General features: G+C 39.3%; 1 pseudogene across 1 annotated transcript in view; it reads left to right on the top strand.

The window, feature by feature from the left end:
* The first annotated feature begins 8157 nt into the window (after positions 1–8157).
* Positions 8158–10910, top strand: part of LOC111817327 — a 4374-nt pseudogene continuing 1621 nt past the window's right edge. The window contains exon 1 of the transcript XR_002821563.1: positions 8158–8229. The product of XR_002821563.1 is annotated as a zinc finger MYND domain-containing protein 19 pseudogene (transcript). The remainder of the gene's footprint in view (positions 8230–10910) is intronic.

Below are 10910 nucleotides of genomic sequence, written 5' to 3'. Positions count from 1 at the left end.
TATGATCTTCTTGATGATTTGCTGTATTCTATATGCTAGTAATTTATTAAGGATTTTTGCATGCATGTTCATGAGGGAGATTGGCCTGTAGTTCTTTCTTAGTTGTGTCTTTTCCAGGTTTTGGATCAGTATAATACATGCCTCCAGGAATGATTTTGGGAGAATTGTTTCCTTTTCAATTTCATTGAAGAGTTTGAGGAGTATAGGGATTATATCTTCTATAAATTTCTTGTAGAATTCAGCTGTGAATCCATCAGGACCTGGACTTTTCTTTGTTGACAGACTTTTAATTACACTTCATATTTCTTTGGCTGTTATTGTGTTATTGAGAGTCGTTATATCTTTTTGATTCAGTTTTGGTAATTTGTACCTTTGTAGGAATTTGTCCATTTTGTATGTGTTTTCCATTCTGTGAGAGTAAAGATTCTCAAAGTAGCTATTGATAATCTTCTGAATTTCCACTGGGTCTGTGGTGATTACACCATTTTCATTCCTTATTGCTTGTATTTGAATTTTTTCTTTCCTCCATTTGATGAGGTTAGCGAGGGGCTTATCGATTTTAGTCTTTCAAAGACCAGCTTTTTGATTCATTAATTCTTTGAACTGTTTTCTTCATCTCAATTGAATTAACTTCTGCTCCAATCTTTATGATTTCTTCCCTTCTTTGGGCTCTAGGTTTGCTTTGCTCTTCCTTCTCTAGATGTTGGTGGTGCAGCATTAGGGTGTTTATTTGTTCCCATTCCATTTTCCTAATGTGTGAGTTCACAGTTATGAATTTTCCTCTGAGAACTGCTTTCATCGCATCCCATAAATTCCGATAAGTTATGGTTGAATTCTCAATGAATTGTAGATATTGTTGAATTTTTTTAATTTCATCTCTAACCCATTGATTGCTGATTAAGGCGTTGTTTAATTTCCAAGTATTTAGGGGGGGTTTCTGGGTTTTTTTGTCATTTATTTCCAGTTTCATTGCACTGTGGTCAGATAATATGCATGGGATAATTTCTGTTTTCTTGCATATAGTTAAGCATGACCTATGGACCAGTATGTGGTCTATTTTAGAAAATGACCCATGTGCAGCTGAAAAAAATGTGTACTCAGCTGTCGTTGGGTGGAACACTGTATATGTCCACGAAGTCCATTTGTTCCAAGCTCTGGTTCAGTTCTGCTACTTTTTTGCTAATTTTTTGTTTGGTTGACCTATCTTTTTCGAATAAGGGGATGTTAAGGTCTCCTGTTAAGATTGTGGTAATGGATATTAGATTTTTCATGTCCATTAAGATTTGTCTTATATAATTGGGTACTCTCATGTTTGGTGCATAGATATTTATGATTGTTACCTCTTCCTCTTGAATTTTTTCCTAAAAAATATGTAGTGGCCTTCTTTATTTCATTTGATCATTGTTGGTTTGACGTTGAGACTGTCTAAGAACAAGATTGCTACTCCTGCTTTTTTCTGAAGTGCTGGGGCATGTAGTATTGTTTTCCGTCCTTTGATTTTTCAGTCTATGAATTTATTTTTGAGTTAAGTGTGTTTCTTGTATACAGCATATTGTTGGATTTTGTTTTCTAATCCACTGTACCAATCTATTTCTCTTAACTGGTGAATTGAGTCCATTTACATTGATGGTTTGAATTGAGATATGTTGACTTACGATTGACATGTCATTTACCTGCTGTCCTGCTGTTGTTTACTCCTTTTTGTCCTGTGTTTAATTGTTTGCCCTATTTAGTGGGTTCCTTTTGCTCTTGTTTGTGGAGTTCTGATCATTTTGATCCCTCTCTAGAAAATATTTCAGTAGTCTGTGTAGGGTTGGCTTTGTCATCATGAAATTCTTTAGTTGTTCTTTGTCATAGAAGTATTTCACTTCTCCATCAAACTGGAGAGTTTTGCAGAGTATAGTAGTCTGGGCTGAAATTTGTTTTCATAGAGGACTTGAAATACTCTGCTCCATGCTCTTCTTGCCTTCATGGTTTGTGAAGAGAAGTCGGTCATAATTGTGATGAGTTTTCCTTTGAATGTGATCTGCTTCTTTTCTCTAGTGGCTTTCAGTATATTATTCTTGTGCTGGATTTCTGGGATCTTGACTATTATATGTCTCAGTGTGTTTTTAATTGGGTTGAAGTTATTTGGCATTCTGTATGCTTTGGTTACCTGAATGTCAGATTGTTTCCTCATATTTGGGAAGTTTTCTGCTATTACTCCTGCCCATATTTTTTTAATGTCACTTGTATTGACGCTGTCTTTCTCACTGATGCCTATTTTTCTGACATTGTTCATCTTTGCATCGTCTTGCAGGTGATGGATTATTTTTTCCTGCATCCTAGTTGTTTTTAAGAGATCTTTCCTTACCTTTTCACTAGCTGCACCAGTGTCTTCAAGATCTGAAAGATCTTCACTTTCACTCAAACAGATTTGCAGGCTTGTCATTGAGATTTTAAGTTCCTCTATATCTCTTTGACTGTGCTTCATGCAATCTATTTCTTTCCTATGTTGCTCATTCAAGGAATCCGTCATTTTTCTAATCTCTTCCATTTTTTTATCAATATCTTTTTTAGAGGCAGTTATTAATTCTTTTACTGCAGAAGAGTTTTTTTTTTTCAGATTGGGTTTCCTCCATATGTTTCTGTATTCCATTCTTTACTTCAGATGCTATGAATTCAGAGATTTGTTTTTTTTTATTTCAGAAAAGAATTCTGCTCTGAGTTCCTCTATACCTTTCTGCTGTTGTTTCTGTACTTCCAACACTTTCAGTTCATACATTTCAGCTGGCCTAATGTCCTCTGCACTTCTTCTGGATGGGCCTTGTGTTTCCCCCATATGTTTCTGTATTTGATTCTTTACTTCAGATGCTATGAATTCAGAGATTTCTTTTTTCATTTCAGGAATTAATTCTGCTCTGAGTTCCTCTATACTTTTCTGCTGTTGTTTCTTTACTTCTGATGCTGTTCATTCATTCATTTCAGCTGAGCTACTGTCTTCTGCACTTGTTCTGGATGGGCTCAAGGCCTGAGATTGCATTTTGCTCCTTGTCTTTGTCATTTCATATAGCACTGACCTCTGTCTGACCTTTGGTGTAGAGCTTTGGTGCAGTTATAACCTTAGCACTACTGAAATTCCGGTGCAGATCTATTGAGTTTGAGTTTATCCAAGTTATGCCTGGCCTGGGTCTAGCTGTTGTGTTCAGCTCCTTCCTGCTACATCCCTTGGAAGTGAACCTGTTGTGCCCCTCTGGCACAACAATGAACCTGTGGTGCCCCTCTGTTGTGCCCCTGGTCCAGGAGACACAGGGGAGTGCAGAAGGTCTCCCACTCACTAGCCAGGTCTGGGCTTGGGCTGGATCTGGGGGTCCCAAGAGGGTCTCAGAAGTTCTCACTCATTTGGCAGGCTTGGGGGCGGGGGCTCTGGGTGCATGGTGGGGTTCTGAGGGTGCGGTAGAGGGTCTACCTGAGTTTTGGTCCAGAGAGGTCCCGCGGGCATAGGGAAACTGGAGGCTCTCCCACACACTCGTCGGGCCTCAAAGGTCTTTATTATATATTAAGTTCTGGAATCAATAATAGATAACACTTTGACAGTGCTTACTCCAAGGCAGGTACTGTTTTAAGTGCCCTAATAGCATTACCCATATGGCCTTAATAGCAATTCTGTCTGCGTTAGTACTGCAGCTCCAATCATAAGTGGGTATTGGAATGTGGTTAATAAAAAATGAGGAATTAAATGTTTAAAGAGTTTAATTTCAACTATTCAAATTTCAGTTGAAATAACCACATCATGTCTTCCACAATGGACAGAGGAGATTCAGATAATCATACAGGTTTTTTTAATCTATTAACATATGACATTGGAATGATATATTATGCTAAGCCATATTTTATCTCTAAAACAAAGCTTACTTGATAATCCTAGATTTGACTTGGAAATATATTATTAATGTAATAAGATGGAGAAAATTGCACTCACTAGAATTCTTATTAGAGATAGTTCTATATTTATGCAGGAGAAATGCTTCATACATCTCTTGGGATGGTATATAAGACCTTGTGGGGTGTACAAATAACAAGGATAATGGAATTTGCTCTCCATAATGAAAGAGTATGGAATTTTAAGTTGCAAACAGAACAACTAAGAGGGACTGAGTGGAGCCAATGAAGCTAGGTACTCTCTGAAGGAATAAGAGAAAGACAAGCATTTGTGATGCTGTAGAAAAGAATATAGGAAAGTCAGGCATAGTGGCGTATGCCTGTAATCCCAGCACTCAGGAAGCTGAGGCAGTAGGATTACTGCAAGTTCAAGACCAGCCTGAGCTACAAAGTGAGCTCAAGGCCAGCCTTAACTGCATATTGAGACCCTCTTACAAAAAGAAGAAAAAAAGGAAGGGAAGGAGGGAAGGAAGGAAGAAAGGAAGGAAAGAAGAAAGGAAGGGAGGGAGGGAGGGAGGGAGGGAAGTAGGAAGGAAATATGGAGAAAACAATTTTTAGATGAGGATTTTTCTAACAAGATTTTACAAATCATATGTTATAATCCCTTTTTTTGGTTTCAGAAATTTTCAGTAAAATCCAAAAAGTTCATTAATGTTAGTGTATGATCCGATCCTGCTATATATTGAATAGCAAACTGATGTCTTTTTTCCTTATAATTCCAGACATGTGATAGAATTTAATTTCCTCAACTTTTAGAAATATTGTGACTTCCACTGTCTAATAAATATAAATGGAACTGACCATGGGTCATTTCTAGACAAAAGTGTTAGACACCTATGTAAGGTTTTCTATGCTCCCTTTCCACAATCAGGGCTATTGGCCATGTTCAGCATAATAGAATCTCTTGTGGTCAATGTCTCTAAATGCAAGTGGTAAGAAACAGAGCTTGGAACAATCTGGGATGGACATAGTGTGAGTGGGAAACACTTGTTTACTATCTTAAGTCACTAAAACTGATTATGCCATGGCATAATTAGTTTATCCTGATAAAGAAATAGCTTACAGTGAAGTATTGTTGCATTTCTTTAAACTTAAGTGTGTGGAACTGGACTAAGAAATAGAAGGTGAGGGGTAAAGAAAATATTACCAGGCATAAAAAGGTGAAACACCATTATCCTTTCTTTCATTTTTTAAAATATTTCATTTAGCTGGAAGAGTTTCTCACTATGCTGCTCAAACTAGTACTGATCCTCCTGTCTCAGCCTCCCCAGTGCTGGGATTACAGGCACGCATCACCACGCTCCATCTCAGTGGCCGAATCTGCGTGCCCGGGGATGGGGCCAGCGTGGCCTGTGGTGCTAGGGATCCAACCCTGGTCCCTGCACTTGCCTAAGCAGGTGCTTAGTCCACTGAGTTATCTCCCCAGCCCCTGAGACTCCATTATCTTCATGTATTTTATTTTACTGTAACAGAGTTATTATAGGTTAGGTAATAATTTTAAGAAATAGAACTTTATTGGCTTCCAAATCTGGAGTAGGGGTCCAAGAGGGATGTGCAGGACATGGCGAGAGCCTTCTTCCTTTATAGCACCCATGGCGGAGAGTAGAAGCCCAGAGAGCAAGCAGGGGGCTGAGTTCACCTGTATAGGAGGCTACCACTTGTAATAACTAACCTGTCCCCCTAATGACTTTGGTCATTCACGAGCCCAATCACCTTTTAGGTTCCACTTCCTAATACTGCTACATTGCAGATTATGTTCCTAACAAGAGGAGTTTGGGGGACCCAGTCTAATGATAGTACCCATGTCATACAGTGAAAAATCATTTGGCACAAGGTTAAGAAATCAAAGGACTACAGCAATAATAAAAATGACACCTAAAAATAAACGTGCTACGTCTATGGGCAGAGGAAGCCTGCCAAAATCTCAAAGAAAGAAGCCATGCATGTGCTTCAGAGATTTGTGCTACATAAGTATGACTAACCTAGATTAAAGTGTTTCTGACTATACTTATGCAAGACAATAGACATCATGTTCTGTTGACAGGAAGTGAACAGACAAAGCTGGCTTCAATAAAGGCCCTAGCCTCTGGTGTCCACTTGAGACCCAATCAAAGAGAAATGGAAATGGAAGAAATTCCTAAAAGTAGAAGCTAGGAACAAGGAAGAATAATGAACAAGGGAACCAAATCAAGACTTGATCAAGAAAAAGACTCATATTCAGCAAATGGACTCTTTTCCTGTCATCAGACAAACATTTATTGCAGGGCTGTGGGTGTAGCTCCCTGGGAGAATGCACATTCTGTGTGTACAAAGCCCTGGGTTCCACCCCCAGCTCCTAAATAAATAAAAAAGTGTTTTTGATTGGCCCAAGTCCTATGTACTTTGAATATGTGAAAGATAGATCACATTTTAAATTGTAAGTCTCAGATCAGAAGAAGCTACATCCAGACCTGATAGAGACCATTATAAGCATCGCCTCATTCTTGAGGAAGAGGCTGTCACACATCACCCAGCGGCCCAGGACTTTGAGGCAGGTCTTGTTATACTGGGGAAATTTTGAATAGTCTCCCTTGAAAATCAGCCAGTCATGTTTTCAATATACAATGAAGTGAAGTGAATACTTGGTGGCTACAGAAGAATTTTCTGGTAATCATTAAAAGTTTGCAGACATTTTAATTCTTTCAGCATGCTAGGTAAAATCAGGGTTGTTCTTAATCAACCTTGAATAGATGCAGCCACATGGCTCGCCTTTACCAATGACATGGAAGTGGAAATCATGTGTGTCCTCCCTATGACGCTGCTTTAAGAATCACAACAGGATCCCTCGTGCTTCCTTTGTCTTGTAGCAGTCACTCAGGAATGCTCTAAATAGTTGACTGAATTGCTGTATCCCTAAGTACAAAAGTCCCCAGCTAACCCTTGGCAGTGCAGAGTGCAAGACATAAACTGTCACTGTTTCAAAGGAAATGCTGAAGCTTGGGCAAATGATAAACAACATTGTGTCTATTCTGGCACATAAAATTTGATTGGGTTTCCTTTATAAAACAAAACAAAAAACAAATGGAGTCAGCCTGTGATTAAAGACAGACACCTTCTGGGTCACATCTAGAATATGCACGTCTATATTCATTATGCTAACTATTGTGCTCATTTTGGGTTTTTATGTCATGGTTATGGTAGCCTTATGAATAGAAAAAATATGGGTTTATCTCTAAAAGAAAGGAATTATCTGTTCCTTAATAAACCTGTAAAACCACTTTGGTCAAAGATGTTTCAACTTAAAAAATGAAAGGTACCTAAATTACATTAGTTTAGCAAAAATATTAAACAAATGAATTGTCTCACATGGAAGAAAGACACGAGCTGCGCCAGGCACTCAGATAATAGTGAACTATTTCTGATAATATCCAGCCATTTCTCTTCTCCTTTTCCCTTTGTCTCTGCCTGCATCTCAGATCTATGGCTATAATTTCTGCCTGTTTCGATCTCCATGTCTCCTTAGTTTCTGGCTGCGTGTATCTGCCCAGGGGTTGCCACACCCCCGCCTCATCCTCTCTGTCTCTGTTCCTCTGACTCTATTTCTGTGTCCCTCTCCCTTGTATTTCCCAGTGGGCTTTATGCCTGTGGAAGAGCTTACATCGGTGGGAGGGGATAGCTGTGACCTAAAACACCCCCACTCAACAATCCAGAAGAGAAATTTCCCCACAGATAAAAGATTGCATTACAAGAAAGGACTCTGATTAATTTTTCTTTGGTCGCATGCCCCACCTTATGTCAATTTATAGAGATATATGTGAATATGGCCAAATTTAGGTTTAATTCCTATGGGCAGGAGTCAGTGTCTTGTAATGTTTTGTTATTATAACATCACTGGAGGAAGCAAGCACACATCCTCGAAGGAAGGAGAAGTAATGGATACAGGTGGGAAAGAAAGAGAAAGAAGAACAGGAGAGAGGAAAAGAGAAAACATAGTTATTGGATAAATAAACATAGTAGGTAATCATTCCAAAACCATGGACTTATTTCTGAAAGAAAACAAATCTCTACAAGCTATACAAACCCCACCACCACCACCATGGTTACTGATGTAGTTGAGCTTTTTGTAACTCCACTTGATTTCATTAACTTATGACTTTTTAGAAAAGTATCTAATTCATCTAGATTTTCAAATTTATTGGCAGAAGATTGAACAGGCCTTTCCTCATAACGTCCATCAAAATCATTGCTAATGGCATAATGCCGAAGGAAATTCTGTTAAAGCAGTTCCCTGAGGAACTAAGACAAAAATATTTCAGGCTGCAGCTCTCGGTTTAGAAATCCAGGAATAAAATGGAATGTGTCTAGAGAAAGGATGGACTTTTTATCCTTCAGGCAATTCTCCATATATATTGCTTTCACAACTGAGCTTTTGATAGGTCCTGGGCAGCAGAATTTTCTAGATTACAGCCTCTGACAAGAAGTGGAAGGCAAATTATTTTTACAGTGCACAATTTCATGTTTCATTGGTCAGCATGAATAGAGTTAGCATTTTTTTATGAAAGTTAAGCCACCTCAATAAGACACGTGTTTGAGAAGAAGAAGACCGCCTCCTGACCACACAAACTTACTTCATGGAGTAAGTACGCATGGGTAGGGCCAGGTTTTCCCCACAGCAACTACGCAACTGAATAGAACACAAGATAATAAACTACAGAATGACAAATGGTATCCTGAAAAAGCACAGGAGCAAATGTACAGTCATCAGGGGAGATAGACAAGGCAGGTGGAAAAGTAGAATGTTGTACAGGTCTCACCAAGAAAGAGGTAGATGAAATGGGTATCGTCAGATGAGGATGATTTTGATGGGCTGAATGCAAGCGGAGGGAAGGTCAGAGACAATTTCATGCACATGTCTTGTGAAACACTATGCACCTTTAGAGTTTGAAAAAGGACTGAAAAGATAAAGCCGAGATTGAGTGAAAAGATGATCAACTGAGTGTCCAGGCGCCATGACACGAGGAAATCCAGGCTAAATAGTGCATGGTGTGGAAAGTGACCCTGAGAAACCAAAGGCCTTACTTGTTGCCTCTCCATAAGCACTCGGTAGAAGGGACCCCATGAGTGCCCCCAACTATAGTAACACAACACAGAGGGAAAGTGAAGCTTCACTCTGCCTGAGTTCAAACCAACACTAAGAAGCAACAGGGTGAAGCCACTAAGCCAGGAAGTGGACCTGCTTGCACAGTCGGGCGATGCCTTTATTCTCATGTAATATGGTAGTTTTCTGAATCTTATACATCCTTCATAAATAAACGATGCACTTTTCCTTATTTAGGAAGTACTCAGAGGTGTGCTGAATAAGACAGTAAATCCAACACCAGTGTTGATTTTGTTCCCTTTAGCTTTTTCCTTTTGCTTTTTCTTTCAATTTCTCCATAAAACATACTCATTTTTTACAATTTCAACAATATTTAAGTAATTGTCCTAGGATATATGCCAAACCCAGGACCCTATATTTTTTGTTAAAATGCCCATAGGAATGGACATTCACAGGAGTGGGGCCCTTGAGTGGCCTTCTCTCCAAGGCTTGAAAGCTCACTGCAGTAGATATAACCCCATCCCACCTCCGTTCTTCAAGGCTGTCCAGTGGGAATTGTAGATGTGGTGCAGGTCTGGAATGCAGTTGGAAGCAGTGTGGCAGCGTGTTGGGGCACTTGTTCCTTGATTCAGCATCCCCAGGTGACAGATGCAAGAATGTTCTGATTCTTTGTTTCTGCGCTTCCCTCCTTCTCTGTCCACCTTGAATAGCACCAACCTTAACAACCACTCTCTTCTCTACCAAGAATCAGAATCAATTGGTCTTTCCACTGGTTCTCATAGATGTTTATGTGTCCACCCATGGTAGAGGCTGCACTTCATCAAATTTCTTCTTTCAGCGTCTCTCTCCCTGAGACAATGAGTTTAGGTAAAAGAGGTCCAGCGATGATCTTCATATTCTCCCAGTTACAGTGTCAGTCCATAGCAAGGAGCAAGTAATTGTAATTCTCGGCAGAATCAAATTAAATGAGAGAGCTAAAAATGTTATCTGTTTAAAAAATATAAATAATTCAGGGGCCAGGGAGATGGCTCAGTGGAATAAGCGCTTCCTTGGCAAGCACAAAGGCCTGAGTTCAATCCTCGGTTCCGCAAAAAAAAAGAAAAAAAAAAGTAACAATTTAGATGAAAAAAATCACATGATTAATTTGATAAGGCCATTTTAAAAAGAAATTACTGCAGTGCCAGCCCCACCCCAGAGGTGTGCTGAGCCAGCAATTGAGAATGGGTGAGGTGGCACGCACCTGTAATTCCAGCACTTGGGAGACTGAAAACAGGAGGATCACTATGATTCTGATCTACGTAGTGAGACCTGGCAGAGAAGGAAGGAAGGAAGGAAGGAAGGAAGGAAGGAAGGAAGGAAGGAAGGAAATTACTGGGCCAGGAACATAGCTCAGAGGCTTAAGCACATGCCTAACAAGCACAAGGTCCTGAGTTTGATCCCCAGTACCACAAAAAAAAGAGAAAGAAATTATTTTTGAGGATCAGAACTAATTATAAATTAATTATGAAAACAATGGTAGAGAATAAGATCAGAAGTGAAATACCACAAATAAAATGTTAAAAATATAAACATAAGGATTAATTGTAGAAAATAATTAATACAGTGATAAATTGATATGAGCTTGCCAATTATCCCTTTTCTTCCTAGAACTGGAACTCTCGTTTATAATCTGACCCTTCTAACAACTGTCTATACTCCAAGAAGGGCTACAAACTAAGACCGTGAAGGCCAAGGGCCGAGGCGCACACTTTCAATCTGAGCACTTGGAAGCCTTAATCAGGAGGATCTCCACAGTTCTGAAGCCAGCCTGGGCTACACAGTAAGGCCCTGCCTTTAAAACAGAGCAAAAGAAATGAAAACACAAAGACTATTTGGGGATCTTTATTTGGGGATGATTATTATTACTATTATT

Source organism: Octodon degus, unplaced genomic scaffold (assembly GCF_000260255.1).
Source record: "Octodon degus isolate 3935 unplaced genomic scaffold, OctDeg1.0 scaffold00004, whole genome shotgun sequence".
In the NCBI taxonomy this organism is placed as follows: domain Eukaryota; kingdom Metazoa; phylum Chordata; class Mammalia; order Rodentia; family Octodontidae; genus Octodon; species Octodon degus.
This window is presented reverse-complemented; position numbering and strand designations above follow the sequence as displayed.